This window comes from Aythya ferina (genome assembly GCF_964211825.1).
Source record: "Aythya ferina genome assembly, chromosome: 3".
NCBI classification, from domain to species: Eukaryota; Metazoa; Chordata; class Aves; order Anseriformes; family Anatidae; genus Aythya; species Aythya ferina.
In genome coordinates, this window is record NC_140298.1 from 3,333,118 (window position 1) to 3,357,790 (window position 24,673).

The following is a 24,673-nucleotide window of genomic DNA, read 5'->3' on the forward strand; positions in this document are numbered from 1 at the left end:
GTTAACTTCCAGAAATGGAAACAAAGTCGAGATGCCTGAGTCCAGTGATGTTATTCCACCTAAACAGTGTTGTCAGCCCTGGTGAGCTGGCCAGTATTACCCGCCATGGGGTGGAGGTCAGACCTAGGGATGTGAATGATGCTGCAGGGCATGAGGAGAGCTGTCAGGCTCCCAGTGTTCCCAAACAGGGCGCTTTGCTATCCTTTGGGGGTGAAGTTGATTTGGGGAATCGGCCCACTTCATACTTCAAGTGAGAATTTTCTTTTGCGGAAGAGAGAGCTTCTCCCCTTTCAGCTTGCTGAGAGAGCTTCCCAGTGTGAATTGAGTGATGCTTCTTCTGAATTTGCAAATGCTTTGAAACAATAGCTCAACAATGCACATGCATTGTCCCCTCTAATCATAACAGGCTGTTAACTATAAAACCTAATTAGGCAGTTCAACAGTTAATAACAACCCATCAGTTAGCAGGAACATCAAGATAATATGTTTGTCCTGCTCTCCCAGACTACCTTCCCAAGCACGGTCTGGTACAGAAAGCCCAAATGCTGCTGGCATCTACAGTTTCTGTTATACAACTGGTCAAAATAGCAGTGCAAGAACTAGTAGAATTAAAATCAATTTAGTTTCAAGATATATTTTGTCAAGTTGAGGATGGTAATGTTTGAGTTTACTAAGTTCAATAGAGCTTAACATTTATTAATTTCAGTACAGACATCCTGGAACTGAAATTGTTCTGTCTCAAGAAATTGTCCATTTCAAAGACAGCAAACAGATCACACTGTCCCAACCTGGAAATCTTTGGTTTTTCTTCCAATGCAGACACCGTGTGGCATGTACTATGCCTTTTCCTTTACTTCAGGCAGTTCCTACAATCCTGCATTCTGTTCCAGGAGTTATATGCTCCCTGAGGTTGTGCTTCCTGGATGTCTCCTTGTGATCTGGCTGAACAGGGAACAGGCCTAGTTACACTCACTCCCTGGTATACATGTAGTGTCTCAACCTCTCTTCTGACCCTTCTTTTTATCCCGCCCTGATTTCACCAGGGTATTTCAGTCCTGTGATATGATGAGCACCCTAAATTTGCCATTGTCTTTATCTGTTCACATGCATTACATCGCCTCATCCGTGCCTTCATAGATGTTGTCACCACTCTTTCTTTGAACAGATTTTGCTCGTTAGAATACACGTGTCCCAGTGCAGCCAATAGCTTCAGCTTGCTGTCTTGCCTGATACCAGTCACCTGCACCTTGGCATGCATCTGTTAGTGTGTATCAATACTGCTGTATTAGCAAAACCAAATAATGTCCTGCCCTGAGTATGGATCAGATTTCTTCAACGCCAGCTGCAAACCACTTGGGATATGTCCTGATCTTCCCTCCCATCCTCTCCCAAGATATACTAGTCTGTTTCTGCTGCTTGAGCATCAGCTAGTTTTGACTGCTTCTTAATATAGTAACTAGTTCTTTTTATATTTCAGATTCTTGTGTAGTCTAATTGGTGTAATTTGTAATTGATGTAATTCATACCATACATACATTGATGCTGTTTTACTATGATTGACATCAGTATGTCTGTATGAAGGATGAAATAGGCCAACCATGAATGCATAGACAGCGTTTGCTATGGAGCTAATTTACAAGTAATGAAGAAATAGGCTTCTTAGACTTGCTAAAACAAGCTGCTATGCTCTTGAGCTGGACGAGAAAGACAGAAATACCAGCAGTGCAGTCACCTGTTTTCTTTAAAACTGTTCCTCAGCAAAGGACTTTGTTCTACGGCTTTAAGTACTGTTTGCTTGTGCATACTTTAAAAAGCTTTGCAAGAATTGGAATGTGAATCTCTGTGCATTTTCTTAGTCAAGAGGAGGTAGATGTAGTATGAGAAGCTTTCACTGAAGCATAGCTGTGAAAAATTGCACTCTCATTATAATGATCTAGAAAGTGAAATTCCAGCAACTGACTACGGGGAAAGTAAAATGCATTGTGCTGCTTTTAGGACGGGTGGTTACAGAGGGATTAAGTATATCAGCCAGTGTGTTGTCCATCTTGTTTTGTCTGTGAGAGTTCACAAAACAACATATAAAAACGTGAATTGAAAAGTCAGAGGAAGAATTCAGTGTGGTAAGTAAGTTCTTCTAGTCAGTAACATATTAGAGGTAGGTTTCTTAGTGGTGATTTGATTTTTTATTTTAATTTTTTATTTGTTTTAGGGAAAACGAACATAAATTTGGATTTAGGTTCTTTCATCATGAAGCCCCAAATTTATGGAATCTGTTGGGATTATCTTGGGAGATGCTGAATATACTTGAACTACAGTAAGGGCACAAAACTGGAGTTAACAAGAGCTAAATATTCCAACCACTGATGTTGAGTCTTCCATGTACTTCATATGCCACTGAAGCAATGGTAGCTGGATCTGTGCTCTGTGTTGCAGACCACCACTCGCTGCCCTGGGTTTGCCCAGGGCTAACATTGACATTGCAGCAGAGGATGGTCCTTAGGATCAGCAATGACTGCTGTAGGACAAGTTCTTGATTTTCCAAGGTGACTTACCCAGAGCATGCTATGGTGGTCTCTGTTTTCTAGGCCATTAATTTCCTATTGAGTCATAATCTCTATTATTGACCACCAAATCGCTGAGAACAGTTTTGCAGTAGCTGAATTTTATTTTGTTGGTTACTTGTTCTTGCATCTAAATGTCTATTTTCAGTGTAGGAAAAGGTCTGCAGCAGAGTATTAGGACCATTTTTGGTGCCAGTGCCATCATTTTATACCATAAAACAATTATGTTCTTACTTCAGGTAGTGCAGACATGCTGCTGTGACCAGCTGATGGAGCCATGTAACAGAAGTGGCCCAAAGGGAATTTTTTTTTCTCTTTCAGCAATCTCCCAAAGGCTTGGAATCGCCAGAACGCGTTTGTATTTCTGTAGGTTTAAGCCCATGAGTGGTCCTATTAACTGTAATGGAGCAGTTCTTGGGTTTAGTGTTAAGCAGGTGCTTATGTGCTTTGTTGTGTCAGGCTGAACTCGTAACCCTGTGAGAACTCCCTTTGTAGCACACTGACCCTGTTTATTCTGTCTTTGCTAGTGGAGACTTGATGAGATCGCAAACAGAGGTGGCAAGGCTTCAGAATTTACTGTAAAATTATTTCTAGTTTAATATGAGCAAACTGCAACCAATAATTGTAAAGGACAACTCTTGCTATTCACAGAGAGCCCAGAAGTCTTGGGGCAAGAGCTTGTTGTCTCTACTAATTCTGATGAATCATGATCTTTCACATCAGGCAATGTCATTTGTCAGCAAGTTGTGTCCTTACAGATTGTGCCACTGCAGCTGAGATAATGAAGTGTGATGTTCAAGACTTTGTCCTAAAAACAACAACAAAATGCCTTCAGATTGGGTCACTACTATCAGCTGAAATTTATTGCAGTTGAAAGAAGCTGGGCAGATGTTAAAACACTCGGGCTACCCACGAGCCAGGGGGTTCCTCTGTTTATTTCCTGGCTGCTTGGCACATTCTTGTGACACACAACAAACCCCCATTATGAAGGATTATATGATGAGGCAACAAGCATGTGAAAGATAGCAACCAAATGGTGACTCCCAATTACATGAAAAATTACTATAATCACCCCTGCTGTAACACCCGTCTGTTGGCAAAGTGGTTGATCCCCTTGAAAAGCTTTAGAAGACCCACTGTATTAAATAAAAATCTCAGTTCTGTGTGTAATCATAAAAATTAACACTGTCACTTTAAAAAAATCAAATTGGTGTCCTAAAGGGAAACCTACTAAGCTGTGTAAAGTAGCTATTATGAAAATGTTTAGCCTTTTGAATGTATTTCAGACAGCATTTGTGTTGCCAGATTTGTCAGCCAAAAACTCACTAAGCAGATTTGTCAGTAGCTGAGGCCATAATCTGTAAAACAGACATTGGCATAGAGATTAAAGATCAAGAGAATTATATAGTTTTTGTTACCATATGCCAAGATTCTTCTTCTCTTCCCTCTCTCTCTCTCTCTCTCTCTTTTTTTTTTTTTTTTTTTTTTTTTTTAGAGTTTATTTTGTGCAGGCTGTATCTTGAGGGCTGCTGCTCTTTCTGTTTTGTTGTCTCAAACAGTGGAATTTCCTGTCAGAAAAGGGAAACTTTTTATTCACATACTTCAGGCTCCGTGTAGCTGTCACCCTTGTGCATTGCTGAGTTTTATGTAGCAATCAGTTTTGTATTACAATTCTCTTGCTTCATGTATGAAATGCTTATGTTTCTGTAGGACTACTGCCCTCTCCAGCAGAGAAGCGGGCTTCCCAACCTGTGACCACGTTGTGGGTTGGCCCACAGGAGCTGCTCTGCTCTGCAGGCAGGCTGGAGAAGCCTGGCATCTTAAAGATAGTCCCTGGAGAAGGAGCATCTCATCATAGGGGGTAACTGCTCCTTGATGGAAGTCTGCGTATTGGGGCACAGCACTTTGGGGGCAGGATCAGAACAGATTCATGGCACACGTGGTACTTGGACCTCTGCTGCTTTCTGAGGTTTGTACCTGTACAGCAGGACAGGCATTGGGTCTTTGGGGTCTTCTTGCTCTGAAATAACAGGCCTTGACTGCTGCGCTCATTGGTGTGGTACTGTTGAGGTGGGGCATTCATGTCCCTGGCAAGGTGAGGATCTTAATTTCTTCATTGAAAAGTTTCTAATGTAGAGAAGGCTCAAGAAAGCCAAAGGAAAAATGGGGAGATGACTTCTGAAAACTTTAATAAGGGTAAACTTTACTCAAGCTCTTGAATGGAAAGTACGCAGGCAGGCGGTACCGCTGGGATGGTTCCATTCCAGGTAGCATCGGAGACAGATAAACAGAGAAACACATGCTCAGAGGTACTGCTGGTAAGGAAACAATCTGCTGGGTCTTCTGTGTGTGGGTTTTGGTTGTGCCTTAAATGGTTTTAGTACCACCATGCTTTACTTCCATAGCATAAAAGAACATATATGGATAATTAAAGGAATAATTTTCCTAAATCACAAAATCAGTTGTCTTTGTACTGTCTGCACCCTTGACTGTTTTGGTGTTCCAACAGAGAGGGGCAGTTTTTAACCCAACATCTTCCCATCCCAACAGCTTGAAAAACACAGATGCCACCTCTTACCACAGCTCTGCAAGCGGGCCATGCCCTGCCACACAGCAAACAAGCACCAGCTGCATTTCTGCTGGACCAAAACATCAGGATCTGACTTCGAGGTGTTTGTTACCACTTTGTAAAGGTTAGAAAAAAAAAACCACTGAACCCTACCTGGTAAGGTGGGTTAACCCTCACCTGAGGAATAGTTTGAATACCTGTTTCCTCTTCCTGTGGTGTCACAGACCTTCCCACGGAACAGAGCTGCACTCTGTAGGAGGCCTAGATCTTACAGGCTCTTGGCAGGTCACCACATATAAAGCACAAACTATTTACACTGAAGCATGGCACATAATGAAGTGTGGAAGTTGGTTTATGATTTTGCCTTTCCCCAGAAGCCTGGTGGTTTCTGAAAGAGCATCTGTGCTTTCTTACCAGTCCTTGGGCATCAACTTTCTGCTCCATTCTGCTGGAGTTGACCACGGCAGCAAGAAGTTCACCGTTGCTTTACTTCTTGCTGACCTTGCCGGTACCATAGGTTGGTCTTGCTGCTGCTGGTACTGCTGTGGCTGTGGAAAGGCGTGCACAGCTTGGTGGCAGGGCGGCCCGGCCTTCTCTGGATGGAGGAGGGTGGCAAAGTGTGAGAGTTTCCACCTGGTGCCTCTGGCTGCTGGCTGAGGCTTTCCCTGCACCATGCAGGGTGCTGCTGATTGCTGCTGTTTGCGTGTTTGTGCTGCTTTATGTAGTCACAATACTCGTGAACATTTCTGCATAGGTTAGTCTTGAAGATATGCTCCATTGTGTGCCATTACTACTGTGTGATTTGTGGCCGGATGTGCTGCAGTCCTGTAGGCCAACAGAAAAATCACTGTTTTGTGCAGAAAGCTGCCTTTGTTTGGAGCCTTTATGTGGATGTGAGGGCCCACAGGCTGCTCCAGAGGGTCCGGCTGACACACACGCTGCACATGGGGTCTGGGCTCTGCATGGCTGTGCAGGGAGCGGGGCCATGGCCTTGCATTTCTGCTGCTGTAGGATCTCTGCATCCTTCCTGAGCTCATCTCCTTTTCAGAGGTGGTGGCCTGGCAGTATTTGCACATGGTGCATTTCTTCTAGTGCTGCAGAATGGCCTTCTGTTGTGTGTATTCCGCCTGCAAAAAAAAAGGTATTTCTAATGTAAGCACAACCCTGGAGGCCTTTCAAAGGGCAGACACCACACTGAGCTTGGATCCTTTGAATCCCCACAGAAAAGAGTAGGCAGAGTGCATCACAAGTATTAAAATAGTAAGATAGAAGACTTCAAAGTTAGTGTAGTGACTTGTTCTGGAGTATGAAGTGCTGAGTTCTCTTTTAAAAACCTTTAATCAGTACAGTGCTCATCACACAGATGTTAGCAGCAGTGCTAGAGCTCTCTAATTGTAATTTAAGTTATCCCTGCCTAAGGGCTTGCAATTAAATTATTAGACTGTTGCAGTGAGTCTATGGATCCTGGTTGCACCTTGCAAGGGGGTATTTTCTGGTATGATGAGAAACTGTGGTTTCTCCTGGGAAGCAAATGTACCATTATGCACTTATTAGGTCCTTGATTAGATCCACTACTGATTAGCAAACAGACTTTGTGAGAGAAAATATTACAGTAGTTTCCCTTAGCTTCCCGAAACCATTGTGTGATGGAGATGAAAACAAACCAAGCCTAATGGTAGCCACTAACTTCTGTGTTCAATTTAAAACTTGCTCTTTTCAAACAGGTCACACTCTTAACCCTGAACTTACGATGGAAAAAAATCTTGGGAATTGATACAGCTGCATAGAAATTTGTAAATGTGTGTGTATTAAATACACGTGGCATGCAAACATGTGCTAAACATTTATGGAAACAAGCTGTAAGTATGTATGCATACACGTGCACACCACACCCCCCCATTTGTATGCATGTTGATCCTGGAAACAGATATACATTTATTCCAAAAGAGCTATGTTTTCATTTCACTAAACATGTTACTGTGTTTGTGTTCTTCAGAATTTCATTTCTGGTTATGGCCTGGGAGAGTCTGGAGACTCTTTATATCTCTCTTGTCACTAGGCTCAAAAATGCCTAATGAAGAAATACAGAAGCATGTTTTATCAGAACGCAGACAGTTATTGAATCAGTTGTTACATTATCACTTTGCATTGGTGTGTCATCTTTTACAGTAAGTGCTTGCCTGTGTAATTATTTTAAATTCACCTTTGGGTTTTTAAAACTTTTGAAAACAAAGACAGTCATAGATCATTTAATGAGCTGTAAAATGAGGATGGATGTGCAGTTTTGCATTAAAACTTCTGATAGGTAAACTCTTTTTGACTTTTCCTTTGGATATTGTTATTTGAATCAAGTTTGTTTTCCATTCATTTTAATTTTGTTAATAAGTCCAAGAATCCTCAGTTGCACAGTACTTAGCCTTTGCTTACTGAGGAAGGTACCAAGAATGTAAGGGGATGCGATACCTTATAAATTGCCCTGCAGTGCTCGGCTTTGACTCTCTGCTCCAAATCCATCCCTTCAGTTCAATTTCCGTGAAATCAGTCGAGTTAAACCGAGGTTAGTTGTTGCCCTCAGACATTCGAGAGAAGAAGAACTTCATCAGGAAATGCATCTTTGCAAGCTGTGTGTTATGTGTCACACTTCAGACCCAGTGCTTTGCCAAAATCAGGGTCCAACTGAGAGCGTGCCAGAAGCACAAGAACTATTCTTTAAGGAATTTAAAAAGAAGCAGATTGCAGCAACTCTCTTCTATGGCACAGGAAAAAGTCCTGCAAAGATTTCAACAATTATTACTAATTTTTCAAGCGTTGACAGTGTGCTCAGTATGTTCAGAACATGTGTTGCTCCAGACTGAGCCAAGCACGAGGCCCCCGAGATCAGAAAGTAACATTTCCTTTCTGATCCTTCATAGCAGCACTCTGCCCACGATGCAGAGTGCGGATCTCGCAGCCCTGAGAGCAGTCTGTGAGCAGTACAGCATGCTGGCCTTGCTACGATTCAAGCCCTCTCTCTTCCATCACTGCTTCTTAATGAACACCGGGCTTGGTAATATCTGTAGCTGCTTGATCAAACTTCTGCCAAGGGGCTTACCAGCCAACCAGCCGTGCAGCGCAATCCTTAACTATACCTGGGCAGCACTTCTCAGGTGTCAGTGGCTATATAGGTACTAACTGTTCTGGTTTTGTTGTCCAAGACATAATTGTTTTTCTCCATCTCCCCTGAAAATAGAGAAGCTTTGGATGTCTCAGGTCTTCGTAGTTCTGAGTCACCAAAGGCAGAAGGGACCCGGATTTCTTTTCTTTGATTTGGACAATTTCTTTTCTTTTGGTTTTAAGACATACCGAGGTATCTAAATGTGCTCTGGCTTAGTCATTCTTTTTCTAAAGATCTTCCGTGTCTACTAGGAAAAGTAAATATATCATCTGTCAATGTCCTTTACAAGCACCTAATTTAAGTCCATTAGAAAATTGTTCACAATTGTTATTTGAGTGGTTTTCACATTGTTATTCTAATTAAATTGGATTATTCCAACATTTCTAGCCACAGACCTTTTAGCTTGTAAACTGAATGAATTTTATTAAGGTAATAGTAGTCTTGAAATCGTGGCACTAAAATTAATACTTTACAGACAGTTGAATAGATTTTTACTACTTAGCACAGTGTAGGCTTTGCTACAGCAGGCACAACCGACCCCATGATTGTTAAAAGTGGGGAATGTTTTTTGTCGTAACTGTTTGCTGGCACCCTCATAACTTACCCAAACATTCATCTCCTGAGCTGAAATTTTCTAGGCTCTTAAAAAACAGCCACATGCAACAAAAAACAATATGCCCTGAACTCAATGTAGCCTGCCAACTATAGCTGTAAGGAACAATAATTCAGTTTAAGGAACTTATAATGCACTTTTGCTATTGTGAATTTAGTCTTGGGAAATTGAGAGATGATTGCCTTCATGTTTACACGGGACACAATTTGCGAAGTGGTGTCCTGTGCTCTCAGTTTGTCACTATCGGCACTCCTTTGAATGTCAGCAGGTTCTGTTTGCACAGAATCGTGTCCGTGTATGCAAGCAGGTGTAAGCACAGATGCAAAGCCTGAATCACTGTGGGTGTTCTCTTGCTTCCTCTGTGCCGTTAGCTTCACTATCTCTCACTGTGTCATCGCTTGCATCAATCACGCGGTATAATTTTTCGGAAGGAAAGTAGGAAAGAAATTTAGATTTTTCCATTCTCTCATTGCTGTGGGCTTGGTGTTAACTGGGGTGAGTCCATTGGCAGCACGCAGGCTTTGTGGAACATGAGCACGACTTTGCCATCATGGGTACTGGATAAGGCAGTATTTGGCTTGGGATTTTACATGTAATTTTTCTGCTGATGTGAATGCAGTCTGAGTTTGCTGCACGTTTGCAAGTAGCACTCGTACCACGCAGGGAAACACGGGGTCCAGATACACGCGTGAGAGAGAGCCTGCGACTCCTGGGAGCTTGGATTGGTGTGAAAGGCAGGCAGCAGTGCGGTCTGACGGTGTATATTGCTGAGGGGTTGCCTCATCAGAGCTTCGCCAAGGAACACTTGGGGGAATTGACATTTATAGGTTGTACTAATAAGGCCTGCTAGGACCTCATGGAAAAAATGTCCTGTAGAGTGAAAATGCTGTTAGAAAACAGACAAGATTTCCGATGGGAGGAGGTGAACGTGAATATTGTATCATCATTTCAAAGGATCTGTCTGTACCATCACAGTCTTTTTTGGATGAAGAATATATTTCATGTTAGAAAACAAGCAGAATTTGGAATAACGTTCATCTCAGATGTCTTTTTCCATAATTTTCCATGATAGACATTTTCAGGAAATAGTTCATGAATTTAAGTTGTTTGTACTTTGGAAATTCAAAACCATTTAACTTTGGCCATAGATTTTAAAGAAAATAATTATGTATTTTTTGCCATACGTAGTGCTAGAAAATTATACTGCTCCTTCTTTTGACAGAATATTGTAGGTAAGGAGAGTCTGAAATAGCCTGTTTTAATAGTTGTATGCTGGCTAAAGTACTGGAAGGAAATGGGGAGCAAAAGTCTCCTTTATTATTATTATTATTTTTTTTTAATATTTCAAAACACCTTTTTGGTGCATTTTTTTTTACTGAAAATCTTAACTTTGGTCCATTCTATATTTGTTTTTCTCTTCCAGTTGTATCCTCACTGCTCAGTCGTCTTCAGAATAATTGAGTAGATTTTCTTATTTGAAGACTGTTTTTCTTGACTGAAACAGAGTAATTTTATTAATGCTTTTTTCTTTTTAATCCCAACATGGCTTAAGGTGTTAATAAGCTCTTATCTAAAGTCTAGGAGCAATCATATTTTTAAATTAATTTTATGAAGTATAATGGACCAGAAGGAGGAAGAAGCAGGTCAATGTGGTGAACTGGCTTGTTTAGGGGAATCATTTATCTGATACAGAGAGTGGCCTTGAGAATGCTGCTGGATGTTGTGAGAGGAGGCCAAATTATCTCAGTGGCAGGAAAATAAAATCTCTTGTTGAATGTCCTTGCAAAAGTTGGAATTAAATTCCAGTGCTAGGCTTCCAGCATGCAGTCGCCTGTGGCTTGAAAAAAGCTTGCTGGTATTCTGTCCATCAGAAATTTCTGTTGCATTGTAACAAAGATTTGCATGTGATTATGCTGAAATGCTACTGAAAGTATTATTTAAATGTATTTTGTTCTGTTTAGCCAATTTTGAGATAAATTTCTATGTGTCACAGAATTGTCTAGGTTGGAAGAGACCTCCAAGATCACCGAGTCCAACCTCTGACCTAACACTACGAAGTCCTCCACTAAACCATATCCCTAAGCTCTACATCTAAACATCTTTTAAAGACCTCCAGGGATGGTGACTCCACCACTTCCCTGGGCAGCCCATCCCAATGCCTCACAACCCTTTTGCTAAAGAAGTTCTTCCTAACATCCAACCTAAACCTCCCCTGGTGCAACTTTAGCCTGTTCCTCCTCATCCTGTCACCAGGCACTTGAGAGAACAGACCAACCCCCACCTCGCTGCAGCCTCCTTTAAGGTACCTGTAGAGAGCAATAAGGTCACCCCCGAGCCTCCTCTTTTCCAAGCTGTTTGTTTTCCAACAAGCCCAGCTCCCTCAGCCGCTCCTCGTAGGACTTGTTCTCCAGACCCCTCACCAGCTTCGTTGCCCTTCTCTGGACTTGCTTGAGTACCTCGATGTCCTTCTTGTAGCGAGGGTCCCAAAACTGAACACAGTACTCAAGGTGCGGCCTCACCAGAGCCGAGTACAGGGGGACGATCACCTCCCTAGCCCTGCTGGCCACACTGTTTCTTATGCAAGCCAGGATGCTGTTGGCCTTCTTGGCCACCTGAGCACACTGCTGGCTCATATTCAGCCGACTATCAACCATCACTCCCAGGTCCTTCTTCACCAGGCAGCTTTCCAACCACTCATCGCCCAGCCTGGAGCTCTGCTTGGGGTTGTGGATTGTTCAGTAAGTTACAGCTGGAACGAACAGTGTCGTTTAACACGGAGCCCAAATGAAGCGTGCCAAAGTGATTTCCATTACCCAGACATCACATGGTCTGAGAAATGTTGAATCCTGTCATCTCTGTCATCTGTTGTTCAGGTTTTCACTGGAAAGGGTGGCTTTTCCAACATACTTTTCCATTCTGAACTTACTGTCTTTTGTTCTTTCAAAGTCCTTAGCATGCTAACTTATACCCTTGGATGTATGGAAGAAGAACCGCACACTGGGAATTCCTTGGAGATGGAGGAGTGAACAAACGCCCGCTCCATTCCAGGCTGCTGCTCTAGTTGCCTGGTCTGTAAGGATAGCATCATGAAGATGTTTCCCTAACCTCCCTTTCCAACTGAATTAAACACAATAATAAATGGTGAACATTTTAATTTTATGGTGAACATATTAATTTACCACCAAATTTCAGTGAGTATCTGAAGCTCTTTGCACTGTTGCTTAGACTTGCTGGTGAACTATGAATTATCAGTAATACTGAGAAGCGGTGATAAATTCATTTATGCTGATAACTCCAAATCCTTGAATTCACCACGGCCTCAACCTGTTGAGACTGGTATATAATGAAGCCTCTTGGGCAGAAGGGCAGGTGAGGTGTCCCCGCTGCCCTTCACATTTGGATGTGGAAGATTTTGCCTATTGTTCCTCAGTATTTGTCTACCTGAGTTAACATTTCTCAAAGCACAGCAGAGAAGCCTGTGCCCAGCCCCACAGTGCTCTGGGTAGATAGTTTATATTCCTTTGTTATAGCTCTACCCTAATATCCAGGCACAGAAGAAGAGGTACTGTACATTTTACACTCTGTTGCCCCAAGATGGGCTCTCAAATATTTCCTTTTTCGTGGACAAGTAAAGAACATTGCCTCTGAACCCACTAGACATCTGGGGCAGGCTGCCCATGGAAGAAAGGAGAGCAGGGGCAGGCATGAAGACAAGGCCATGCCATGAAAGCAAGGGAGCAAGGCCCTCAGTCAGCAACACAGCAGTCAAGCTCTTTCTTCCCTATGTCCCCTGAGACTATTCATAGCCCTAGAAATGCTGAGGACTTACAGGAAGGGCTGAGGTTTTGGAACTGATCATACTTTAGGCATAAGGACTGCACCAACTAGCTGCTCAGCCAGGTCCTGGTACTGCCCAAGGGCATCCTGTGATAGTCCAAACCATGACAGTGCCCTGCGCGCAAATAATGCTTCCAAACACCTCAGCTAGGCATGAATTTCCCAACTTTGATTTTTCAAACAATCACTGCGCACTTCTCGAGTCTGGGAGATGATGGTAAGAGCACAGTCTCACTACAGGCAACCTCTGTTTTTTTTGGTAAGATCTTCTTTAAATGCAATTTACATTTTTGTCTGATTATATCAGCAAGACTTTCACTAAAGCTTCCTAAGTCTTCCACTATATAACCCCAAATTAAAACATCTTTCAGGTAGACTGCAATTTCTATTATTTGTTAAAAAGCGTATTTCCTGACGACATGTTGTAGGTGCAGAGCATGATTTCAGACGGCGGTCTATGAAGAAAAGTGTCTCGTGGGAGTACTGAATGTAGAGAAATAGATCCATGCTTTTTCTGAGCCCACTTCTCAGAAATTTGTAAGGGCAGTTTTGTAGTATGGAGGCATGTGGCATCAGCCTCATCACCAACATTCCTCTGCTTGGTGATGGATGAAAGTAACTTATATTTTTGCTGATGCACACACATGCATGCTAAAAAATATTGGAATTTCGTCTGGTATAGGCAGAAGTAGAGAGCTTTGTTTGGTCCTTCTGGGGTAAAAATAAATGCATGTGTTCTCTTGGTCTTCCGTATTGCAGATTTCCCAAGCAATTTGCAGCTTGTGATGGAGAACAGGAACTTCCCCAGGTATATGAATTATGCCCCAGCAGCACTTGTTACCTGATGAGAGCTTCATCTAAGCTAGTGGTGTAGATTTAGCATGCTAAGCCTGTGGTTTGTTCAGTCAATGGCTCATTAATGCTCCTCTACTGGACAAGTCCATTGCCTCTAAAGTTTAGGTGTTGTCTTGCTTGATTTTGAGTTACTCCTCTCTTTTCTTGTAGTAATTAGGAGTCTCAAGCATGTGTTCAGGGTTGGATGAGTGTCCATGCTCCCTAAGTTTTTAGCCTGGATTGGCAACTTGCCTTGCTGGACAGGTTCTCCCCGTTCAGCCAAAGCCTGTTTTAAGCTTTCTTCAGCCTTTTCTATCCTCTAAGAAGTGCAATTTTGTCACCTGTCTTTTGCTCGTTTGTTTTCCTGTTAGGACTGTGGTATTTCTTCAGACCTGGTAGTTCTGTTTTACAGCCTTTGCCTTTTCTTCATGAAAAAATAATATATATATTCTTCAGAATTTGTGTTCTGAAAAAGATGTGTGTGTGTGTGTGTGTTTTCCCAACTTTTCTTGAAAATGTCAGCTTTTGCAGCTGTCCCAATCTACTGTGTCAGTGTATGTGCACATACACAGTTTAAAGTTTTTTATTCTTGGTACCGGATGGTCTTCAGGATTCAGACTGAAGCCACAACAACATGGTAAGGATGCACATACTTTAGCATCCCATTCGGACTCCTTTGCTGTTATGTTATGCAGCATTAAATGCTCACATTTTCCCATGGGATTTAAGTTAAAACTGAGCCTCACTTCATGATATCAGAATAAGAGCAAGCTTTCTACCCATTTTCCATCTCAATTATGCATTCATTAATTTTACCCTTGGCTTCTTGTTTTAATTTCTTTGACTTTCTTCATACTTTTCTCATATTTTTTACAGATTCCACTGACATTTAAATATACCAGTTTCATTTTACTGTAATCTTCTGAGTTTTGTTTTTAGACCCAATAATTTTTTTCTAACTGTTAATTCTTCTTGATAAACTCTGCTTTTCTTGAAGCAATAATGTTGCATGTCAGTGGATTAATTTTTCTTTACAAGTTTGGTGTAAAACAAAAGAAAGAAAAAAAACAAAACAAGAGCAGTCCCTCACCCCTATCATCCCACCGTTCTTGTGGTATTTCCCTAACATTCTCCATGATTACAAAATGCTAAATTTTGCTTGCTGAACTTTAGAAACCACTGCTAAACAGTGGAAGAAAAAATCTAATTCCTTTTTTCACTTACTTATTTATTTTTAAATCAGTGGAGTCTATATGATGTGAATGTGGCATTCGCCTGAATAATGATTTGTTCTCCAGTTCCATCTGCATATCTGATTTAATTATTCTCATAAGAAAGGAAGGCAAAGGAGATATTATCTTAACAAGTGAAGTTTTAACTTGCACAAGAAGTGTTTTCCCCTCGCTGCCCTTTAAATAACTCTTTCGTATCCCCTGATGCACAGCAGGGGGAATGGCTTTTGCCATCCCGTGGCAAAACGCGTCTGTACTCCTGCATATGGAAAAGTGGTCCATGTGTGAATTAGCTTGAATTGTATTGTGTTTCTTATACTAATATAATATTGTTCTAGTGCTTGCCCCTGATTAAAGAAATACATAAATAAATAATTTATAATTTAATTAATAAGGTATAATATGCAAAGCAGAGTAATTTCAAACAGCTTGTAATGTCTCTAATGTACTTTCAATTTTTTATTTTACATAAGGGCTATATTCATTATGTGGTTATGATAAACATACTAATGAATTTTATTACAGGAACAAATTTAAACATGTAAATGAGATCAAATAGTATTAAAATGCAAACGATGGTGAAACTTATTACAAACTAACCTTGCCAACATACATGGAGAGATGTTACAAAAAGGACTCCGGGAAGTTGCATACTTGATAGAAAGTCAGCCCAGTCATCTTACAAAGTCAGTGAACAGAACAATTTGTGAACTCTTCATTTTCAGTATTGAATAATGTCTCTTGAACAAAAAAAGTTAACTAAAACCCTGGGTGTACACGTAACTTTGGATGACAATTAAAATCCTTTTTCTTGTTCCAGTGAACAGTAATCTGTGCATAATTACATTCAAATGAGATATTAGCATTTTTTGTGCTTACTCTTTGTTAATTGCAGAGTTCACTCACCATGGTGATGCTTTTGATAGAATCAAGCAACCTTATTGACCTGATGCTGCAAGGCATGTTTGGAAATTCTGCTGTATTCTTCATTTTTTTTTTTTTTTTATTTTGGCATTTTGAGGAGTCCTGCTGCTTTTATTACATTCCTGACACTTTTGTTAATAAATCATTGCAAAGTTAATGAAAATTGCATTCAGGCATATCCAAAATAATTGTGTCCTTTGTCATGCTAATAAATTGAAAGATGTTGATCCAATGGGTGAATGCATGCCCATTATGGTGAAGTTTGTGATATGTGTGCCTGTTGCGCTTGTAGTCTCTGGCTTGGCATATCGTTCCTGTAGAAATGCGTATGAGGAAAACAGAAGTCAATATGTTTTATTTCAAAAGTTATGCATGCTGCCTCTTAATTATGTTGGAAAGAGGGGAAGGATTGAAATGTTTATATTAAGATGTACAGTTATTGTGTTATCTGCAGGAATCAGCAACTGCCTTACACCAGAATATATTCTGTGATGAAAACAATTAGATCTCTTTTTCTTCTTGCCTTCTGAACTTTCATGCTTATTAAACCCAGATGATAGAAGATTAAAAAAATTAAACCTTGCTTTCATACAAAGCTGTGGTGCATAGGAAGGGAAATAATGTGACAGTTGTGCATTTTTTTTGGAAAGGAGGGAGGTGGTGATTTTTATTTTACTCTCTGTTCCAGGTAAAAGCTGAAATAGTAAAATGCAGGTGAGATTAAATTCTACATTCGCTTTCATTGTATTTTTAGTAGTGACTTCAGCTGCTTAATATCAATTATAAGTACCACATTGCTAAAAATCGGTTTAGATTTTTGGTGCAGGATATTTCTTTTCTATCTTGTAGCCTAACTAAAAAATAGGGCGAAGACAAATGCTAGGGAAATGTTCAGCTGGAAAAAATCGTATTTTGTGATAAAATGAGTAAAAGAATATTAATACTCTAAAAACCATAGGTAATTTTAGCCAAGAGTACTTAATTTATGCACTGGCCCATCATGCTGGGTTTAGGTGGGTATTTATTCTGCTACTCAATCAAATCGTGTAGTTTCCATAACAACTGCCACATCAGATGTCACATGCACTATGCTGTTTGAATTAGTGGATGTTTAAACGATGTGTTTTTGTTGTGTTGTTTGAATGTGTTTTTCTCCTGTTTAAAAGAATGGTATATCAGTATAGGTAGCTATCACTTTTTTTTTTTTTTTTTTTTAATAACCATTTAAAGCTTACTCAGTCCTAATAAGGAAGGCTGTTTATTGTTTTGCAAAATCTGCAAAAATGCAAGATGTAAAATTTTCAACTCTTTAATTGGTACTTACTCTTACGGTACAGCAAACTCCTTTATAGGCAGGAAGCTCGCTGACTTCAGTGGAGGTATGCACATTATAATGAGGGTGAAAAACAGCTAAGAAAAGGTTGTACGTTTTGGGAACTTAGAAGATGTCTTTCAAAATGAGCTTGGAAAAGTGGTATGTGTAACAGTATTGGCACCGTCCCTGGAGAATTAGCGCTTAGGTGAAATCTATGACTTCTGAAAGTTGAAAGGAATCGTTCCCTGAGAGCCACAGTCGCCCACGGTATGATTTCTCCTCTGAAGCATTTGATGAAACATTTGGCCAGTGATGAAGACTGGAGGTGGAATTAAGTGACATGGTTGTCTGCTACAGTTCTAGAGGTGTGTTATAGAGCTCTGTGTTTGCAGCAATGCCATTTACTACATTTGCAGCACTTCTATAAATCTTAGAAACATGAAATTAATAGACAATCAAAGCAGCATGGTGAAGAGGCAGAGTTTTGAAACAGGATGAAGGAATATCTCATTGCTCCTCTTTATTTTTGAACACTTTTTTTTTTTTTTTTTTTCTGTAAGACAAAGATGGATAGGATCTTTCCCTTTTAAATAGCCTCTATAAAGTTACTTATTGACTAGAAATACATATCTACTTCTGTGTGCGTATCATGGTATTGACCAGGTCAGATCACCTGCCAAAATTAGATTGGGGCTCCGGGGGTTAGATTTGTGAAGGGCGCTTTACAAATCTCAACTTTCCTACCTTGAGTCCTTGCAAGTCACCGGGGTGAAGAGTGGCTTGATTCAAAGGGTACGCATATTTCCCCTGCTTCAGTGCGTGTGTCAGGGCAAACTCTTCCATTCTCCCAGCACCAGAGGAGTTGCCTGGCACATTGTTGCCGAGCTCCATCCCTGCTTTGTACACACTGGCACAGGATGTTGAATTAGTACTGCAAGACTCACCGCTCTGACCTCCGCACAGCAATTCCGTGTGATCCTGACCTAACTACCGTGTCCCGGTGACAGCACAAGGTAAAACAATATGCCAGCCCTGCCTGTGGTAGCTTGATTCCTAGGCAGAGTTTCACCATGGTGATACTTGCTGAAAAACAGCAAATCCCTGCCATTTATGCTTTTAAATCAACGCTAACACTTGAGCAGATAGTGCTGTGATATGTATCCTGAGTGCTCACTGAGTCTGAATGGCACAATGTAAAATCCTAACCAAAGTACAAAAAGGTGACTGCATTTCTCTCATAGCTGGAGTCTGACGAGTTTTCTTGAGTTCCTCCTTGTTTCTTCTGTTGCTCTTGTATTCATGCAATTCTCATCACAAAGCTGCTAGTGGCTGTTTTATGGTGGCCGAATTGTTAGCACCATGATTTGTACTTCATCTCAGGGATACAGAGAAGTGTGTGCTTGGTGCCAGCTTTTTTTTTTTTTTTTCCTGTTTTATTTTTTTTTCCCTGTTGGTTCATGTGGGTTGCTTCACCCTTCCTTACAAGCCTGCCCACCTATGTGTGTTATGCTGATGTGGTGCACAGCAAGAGCTGAAGGGGCTGACAGGGCTGTAAGCATATTTATGTTGAATGCATTTCTGTGGGTCAGGTCAGTCTATGTGTAGTAACCTTATCCCATAAAAGTCTTTTTTTTTATAAACACAAGCCCTTTTCAAAAATCTTTTTATACAAGAAAATGTGGCTTTGTGAAAGTAAGATCGATCATAGTTAAGTTGCCTTTAGTGTGTACAGTTGCCAAACTGCAAAGGTTTTTTTGTTTGTTTGTTTGTTTTGCATGGTCGTATTGCACATATCATCATATGTATAATGTTTATATCACATTAAAAAAGGTTATAGTTTGTTTTACAAAGTACTTATAATATAGCCCCTAGTTTTCTAATGCAGAACTTGTTGCAGCTTTTATCCCGGAGGCAGAATTCTGGTGCTGACTGCTTAGCCAAGCCAAAAGAAAAAATTGAGCAAATGAAGGCCTTTCCTCTTTTGGGGTCAAGAATTAGAGAGGTTGAAAAAATTTTGCTTTGACAAACATGAAAAAATGGTTGAATTCAGTATTTAAAGTATAATTTAGATGATATTCCCTTTGAAAGCTGTTGTGGACAGTACCTGTTGCTCACTTTGAGGAAAACAAAATGTTTTCAGGTAAAACAATTACTGTCTCTTTTGGGGGTAAGTAAGCATAGGTTTACCTTCAGTCAAGCTAAGCTAATTCAAGGACTCAAAAGCTCTGCTCACATTTCTTAATAGAGAATCTTATGTTAAAGATGGAAAATGAACACGACTAATCCAGGAAAAATCTGTCCTCAGAACAGTTGCTAATGAGCCTTTTGGGGCTGATAATGACTTACTCTGACTTAGTACTGAAATCCCAGTTTCTCTAATGCATATTCCAACATGTACAAGTATTGGTTTACTTCAAATTTAACAACCCAAGGGTTGACTCAGCCCATCTTGTCCAAATGAACATCCGTCTGGGCTTGGAGCAAGCGATATCAGCCATACAAAGGGAATCCTCTTGCAAGGCTAGGGAAGGGGCCGACAAAAAGAGGCTCCTTTCCAAGGCATTTGGGGACTCTTACGGGAAAGGCACTGAAGCTCTGTCCTCACTTGTCAAGGTCGCTGAGTCTTGTTGATGAGCCTAAACCTAGTCAGATGGTACCAGCACCTCCTGCTGGGAGCTTTCACAGCAGGGGTGGCTTGGGTCAGGAGAAAGGAGACCTGGAGAACAACAAACTTTTGAGCAAGAGACAGCAGTGTGTTTTTTTTTTTTTTTTTTTCTCAATGGCAGAAGAAAACAAGAAGCCAGGCTGCGCTGAAAACAGAGTCTGAGCCAACAGAATGATTTTATTGTTTGGGAACAGACCATCAACAAATGTAAATGGTTGCCACCTTATATGGGTGAGTCATGTACTCTCGGTTCTAACTGTGAACAAAGTCAAAAATAAATTGGTTGTGGCAGTTAGAGGAAGCGAGGGACAATTCATCGTAACTTTTAAGAACCGTACCATACAGTGCACATTTCTTTTGTTATTCATCATATATACAGTGGCTCACAAAAACAATTTGGTTTCAAGGGATCCCCCCCCCAATTTATTTTAAGTGTAGGGTCTCTCTGCTACACCAAGTCCAGGAATCCTAACTTATCTTTTCTCTCAGCTCATGTTAGTTGAGCTGAGTTGAGCTGAACTTAGTGTGCTAGAGCACACTGAGTGATTTCAGTGTGTCTGACAAGGCCTGGCCAAGTTTTCCTTGCAATGTGTTGTTGGATCATTTACCTTAGCCACGTGATACAACTTAATGCCTTCTGCAAACAAGCTTTTAGAAAAAAAGCAAATGCCCAGACCCCAAGGCAGCTGCAGATCATCCCCTTGGCACTTGGTTTCTTTTGAGCAATTGCTTGTTTCAGATGCCCAAGATTGCTTTCAGCCCTTGTGCAAGTCTCTGCTTTTTATCGACATGCAAGAGTTTTCTGCTCAATGAAGCGATGTTTCTGTTGACCATTAGAAAGAAAAAATGGTGAAAGTCAGGGTTTAGTCCTTACTTTGTAGGGAATCAAAAGAAAAGGAACTGTTTTATAGTAGGTTCAGTAATTACATTAGCTATTTAAGAGCATCTTACAATTCCATCCAAACCTCTCTATTAAAAAAAGTTGCACTTGGAGGGAGTCCAAGACTATCACAAAAATAATCAAAATATATCTCATTTATTTTAGAATGCAGTGGGTAGCACCAACAAATAACTCCACCAAATCTTTATCACTGTATATTTAGAAGAGGATGGTAGCTGAGTTGCTTCTCAAATAAGTATTTCTTACCCCCATCCATGCTGGTACACATTTTGTGTAGTCTGGGTGTACAAGGCAGTGTCTATTGAAAATTTTGTGCTGGAGTGCCTCTGTAACAGAAATTCCTACTGATTTTGGTGGGTATCTTGTGAATGGCTATACCCCAAAGAAATGTAACATTTCAGACTTTAGAAGGTATTTTTTGTTTTGTATGAGGAATTCTAAAATTCGTGAGAAAAGGCATTTGATTTCTTGAAATGTAGAAATCATATTCTTAAGTAAAATTAATTAGCATTTTGTACATTCAAAAAAAGGTGCTACCTCACCCTGCAGACCTTTTTTTCTAAACACATCTCTGCAGAAATGTATACCAATGTATGCCTATCTTTTCTAGTGAACTCCTTCCATGTAACACAGCAGTTTGATGTTATTTCTAAGCTGTAATTCCTTATTTTCTCGAGATGTCTTGATGAAGTATGTTCCTGTGAAACTCTGGATCCTAGCTCATGTGACTGTAGTCAAAGGCCGTGTCACCTCATCATCCAGTTCGTACCAGAAAAAAAAAAAAAAAAAAAAAAAAAATCAGTAAAAGGCAGAAATCAATTGTGGAGTGGTAGGATTCATTGGAATCAATACTTCTGAAGAAAAAAATGTTTAGGCCTTGAATATCCTTTGCTAGGTTGACTTGTTGGAACTGGATATTTGTGTTTCTATTTTCATCTTTATTTTGTGCTGTCCCATGAATATAGGAGGGCAGAGATTCCTTATTTCCCATCAGCCCCTTCCCCGCACTCTCAGGCTCTTGCGAGCATGGGTAGGAAGTTGGAAGCTTGCAGTTTTTAGCCCAAAAGAGCAAAGTTGGTGCACCCCGATGAGGCGCAGAGCTCCTGACTCCTTGCGGGGGCCTGCGATTTCTCTGTGGGTGTGGATGCACAGGAAGGTGACACACTGCCAGCCTGGCTGCTCTGGGCTGGGAAGCAAAGCGCCTGTGGAGCGGTACCCCAGGGCACTGCCAACTTGGCGTTTTAGAATTAGCCATGGCATCGGTTTCTCCCACCGGAGGGCATGGGAGAGGACTCCTGATCTGTTACAAACTAGTAGCAACACTAAACTGTAATTTCTGTGTAATTTCATGCTGTTACATGATAACTTTAAACCCTGCTTGCTGTTGAAAGTTCGGTAATTGCACAGTTGTTTCAGCGAGGTTCTAAAGCTGTTACGGGAGTGCTGCCGTTTTATGGGTCACCTGCAATAACCCTGATGTTATTCTACATATCCTGGTATGTGCAAATTACAACAGTTGCACGTTATTTTTATTCTCATTGTCGTGTAGTTTGTGCCATGTACTATAAAGCTTTACAAGTGTACTTCAGAAGTTACATAGGAAAAAAAAAGATTATTATTATTTTTATTTTTTTTTAGCAGGCATCTTTTCTGGTTCTCTTTCAGTTTTGATTTGTCTCTGATCAGCATATTAATATCTGTAATTAAAACACGAAAGATCATAAACCATACTCCAAAGGTTAGTTACATAAATTTTAACATTTCCATATATTCTCTTGATGTTACTGAAGTTCATGCAGTTATATTATGCACTCTGACATCCATGTCATGTCATGTTTGCTCAACTGTTTTACTACTAGTCAAAACTAAAAGTTTTTTTTGCAGTTCTCTCTGCAGGGTCAGCCCAGCTTAAAGAAAATGAAGCTGTCTGCTATCGGCTTATACATCATCACCAACAATAAACATGCCAAGTTCAGAACCTGTAATTTTGTTATCTGACTATTGTTGATAGCAGAAAAAAGACAGCTTGATTTTCATTAGCAGGGTTGACCCTACAGGGCTAGGAGCAAGGGAAAAAATTTATTTTGACTTGAAGTAAACTGAGGAAACATGACATGGAAGTCAGAGAGGGATTATATATGCATCCCCAAGGTGTCATTTTTAACAAACCGTCTTCTTTCACTTGAGGAAATTCTGAATAAACCACTGGAGAGACTCCTGTAGCTGTCCAGTTGGCAAGGGCTAATATTTCTGACTCTGAATTATGCATTGTTCTTTTTTTTTTTTTTTTTTTTTTTTTTCCCCTTTGGTAACTGTTTCTCTTCCACTTCTTGGGGATAGGGATGAAAATATATAGTTCTTGAGTCACTGAACTTCAGACTTCTACTTAGATCTGTTGCTCATGTAACTCATTCTAAGAAAGCATTTTATAAGCTTGTGTCGACTTGCCTTTTAAAAAATTGTTTAATTTTCTTCATCCAACATAGATTCAAATATTAAGTCCTCCTTCGTGCTCATTCTAAGACCAAGCACTAGGCTGGGAGGATTATTTCCTTCTGTCCCAATTATGCTTTTTCCTTTTTTTTTTTTTCCTTTTGCCTCCTATCACTATGCATATAGTTTGTTGTTTCTTTTCCCACTGCTTGCAGATGTTTGTTAAAGAATGGGGAGACATTACAGAAACCCTTGATTTGGGCAGAGAGTTCTGATTTAGATCTGTGATAGGGATCTATCTTAGATCTTAGATAGGGAAATGTGTGTAAAGTTGTTTCCTTCCCCACCCTTCTCCTTCGTTGCAGCTGATTGCTTGCTGAGCCTGGAGGCTGCCGCCACAGCCCTGCTTTTGGACACTGCTGGAGTTCCTTTCTGAGAGTGTTTGGGGAAATGATGAATAGTTTTATAAGAACAAAATTTGGCCCTAAATCTAAGGCACTGTAACCCTGTTTGGGAAGTTATACCAACTGTTCTATAAATCAGCCAGCAATGTGCTGTCAGTGCTGGATTTTACTTTTAAAGCACAAGTCCAAAATAGAGGCAGAATTCAAAGAAGACTTCAAGGGAGCAGAAGTTTTGCCAGAGCTTTCTGATGCAATTTAGGAGACTGGTCTGTGCTGCGTGCCACCAGGCGATGCAGCAGCCGTCCCTTCTGCACTCCACCTTTGCCTCCCCGCTCTGTCTCCCCAGCTAATTTGTAGTCCTTTCTGCCCTGAGCACAAAAATGGCTTTTCCTGTGCTTCCAGCATGCCGGGGTGAATGCGCCCAAATTTTCTCAGGACGTAAAGGACCTCTGCCGGGCTCAGGCAGCTCTCACAGCAGCAACACGTATCGTTCACCTTCCCCTGGGTAAGGCTGGGGTCTCCAACCGGCGCTGTCAGGTCACACGCTTCCCACCCTGTCCCACTGCCAGCGAGCTCCAGCGCCAGGAGGGAGCTGGCCCGTTGTTCTGCTGCCCGCTGCAGCTGCCGTGTGGTTTTGGGAGCCAGGCAGGGCTTGGAAATGCCACTGCTCGCTGCAGTCGGTGGCCTCGCGGCCCCTGGCAGTCTTCAGGCACCGAGTTAGACTTTCAGATCCAGGGGTTTATGTCAGGTGAAGCTGAACTCTCCGGAATGCTGTTCAGCAAACTTGCTATTAAAATGACACTGCCAGCTGTAATCTTCTTGGTTTGCAGTTTAGTTTCAGTGCCAAAAAGTTGACAAAGTCCAGATTGTAGCTTTAAAACTGCCAGGCAAGCTAATCCTGTATAATTTTGTGTAAGCATGGGGGTGCTTGGTAGTTGAGAGATGATACTTGACATCTCTTAGCTTTATTCTGTTTTATTAAAGACAACTCTTTAGATTTACTTGAAGGCAAACAGAGATCTTAATTGTCATGTAGAAGCATTTACATGATAAGATACTGTTAGTTATTGAAGTGATAAGAATTTCAGTGCAATTATGGTTGAGATAGTGGTAGAGAATGGTGATATATTTTATTTAACTTTCTCATATATTAAAAAACATTGTCTTTGCACATATCTGTAGAAATTATGAAACCTTAGACTTCTAGACTGGGAGTTTTCATTTGCTGAAG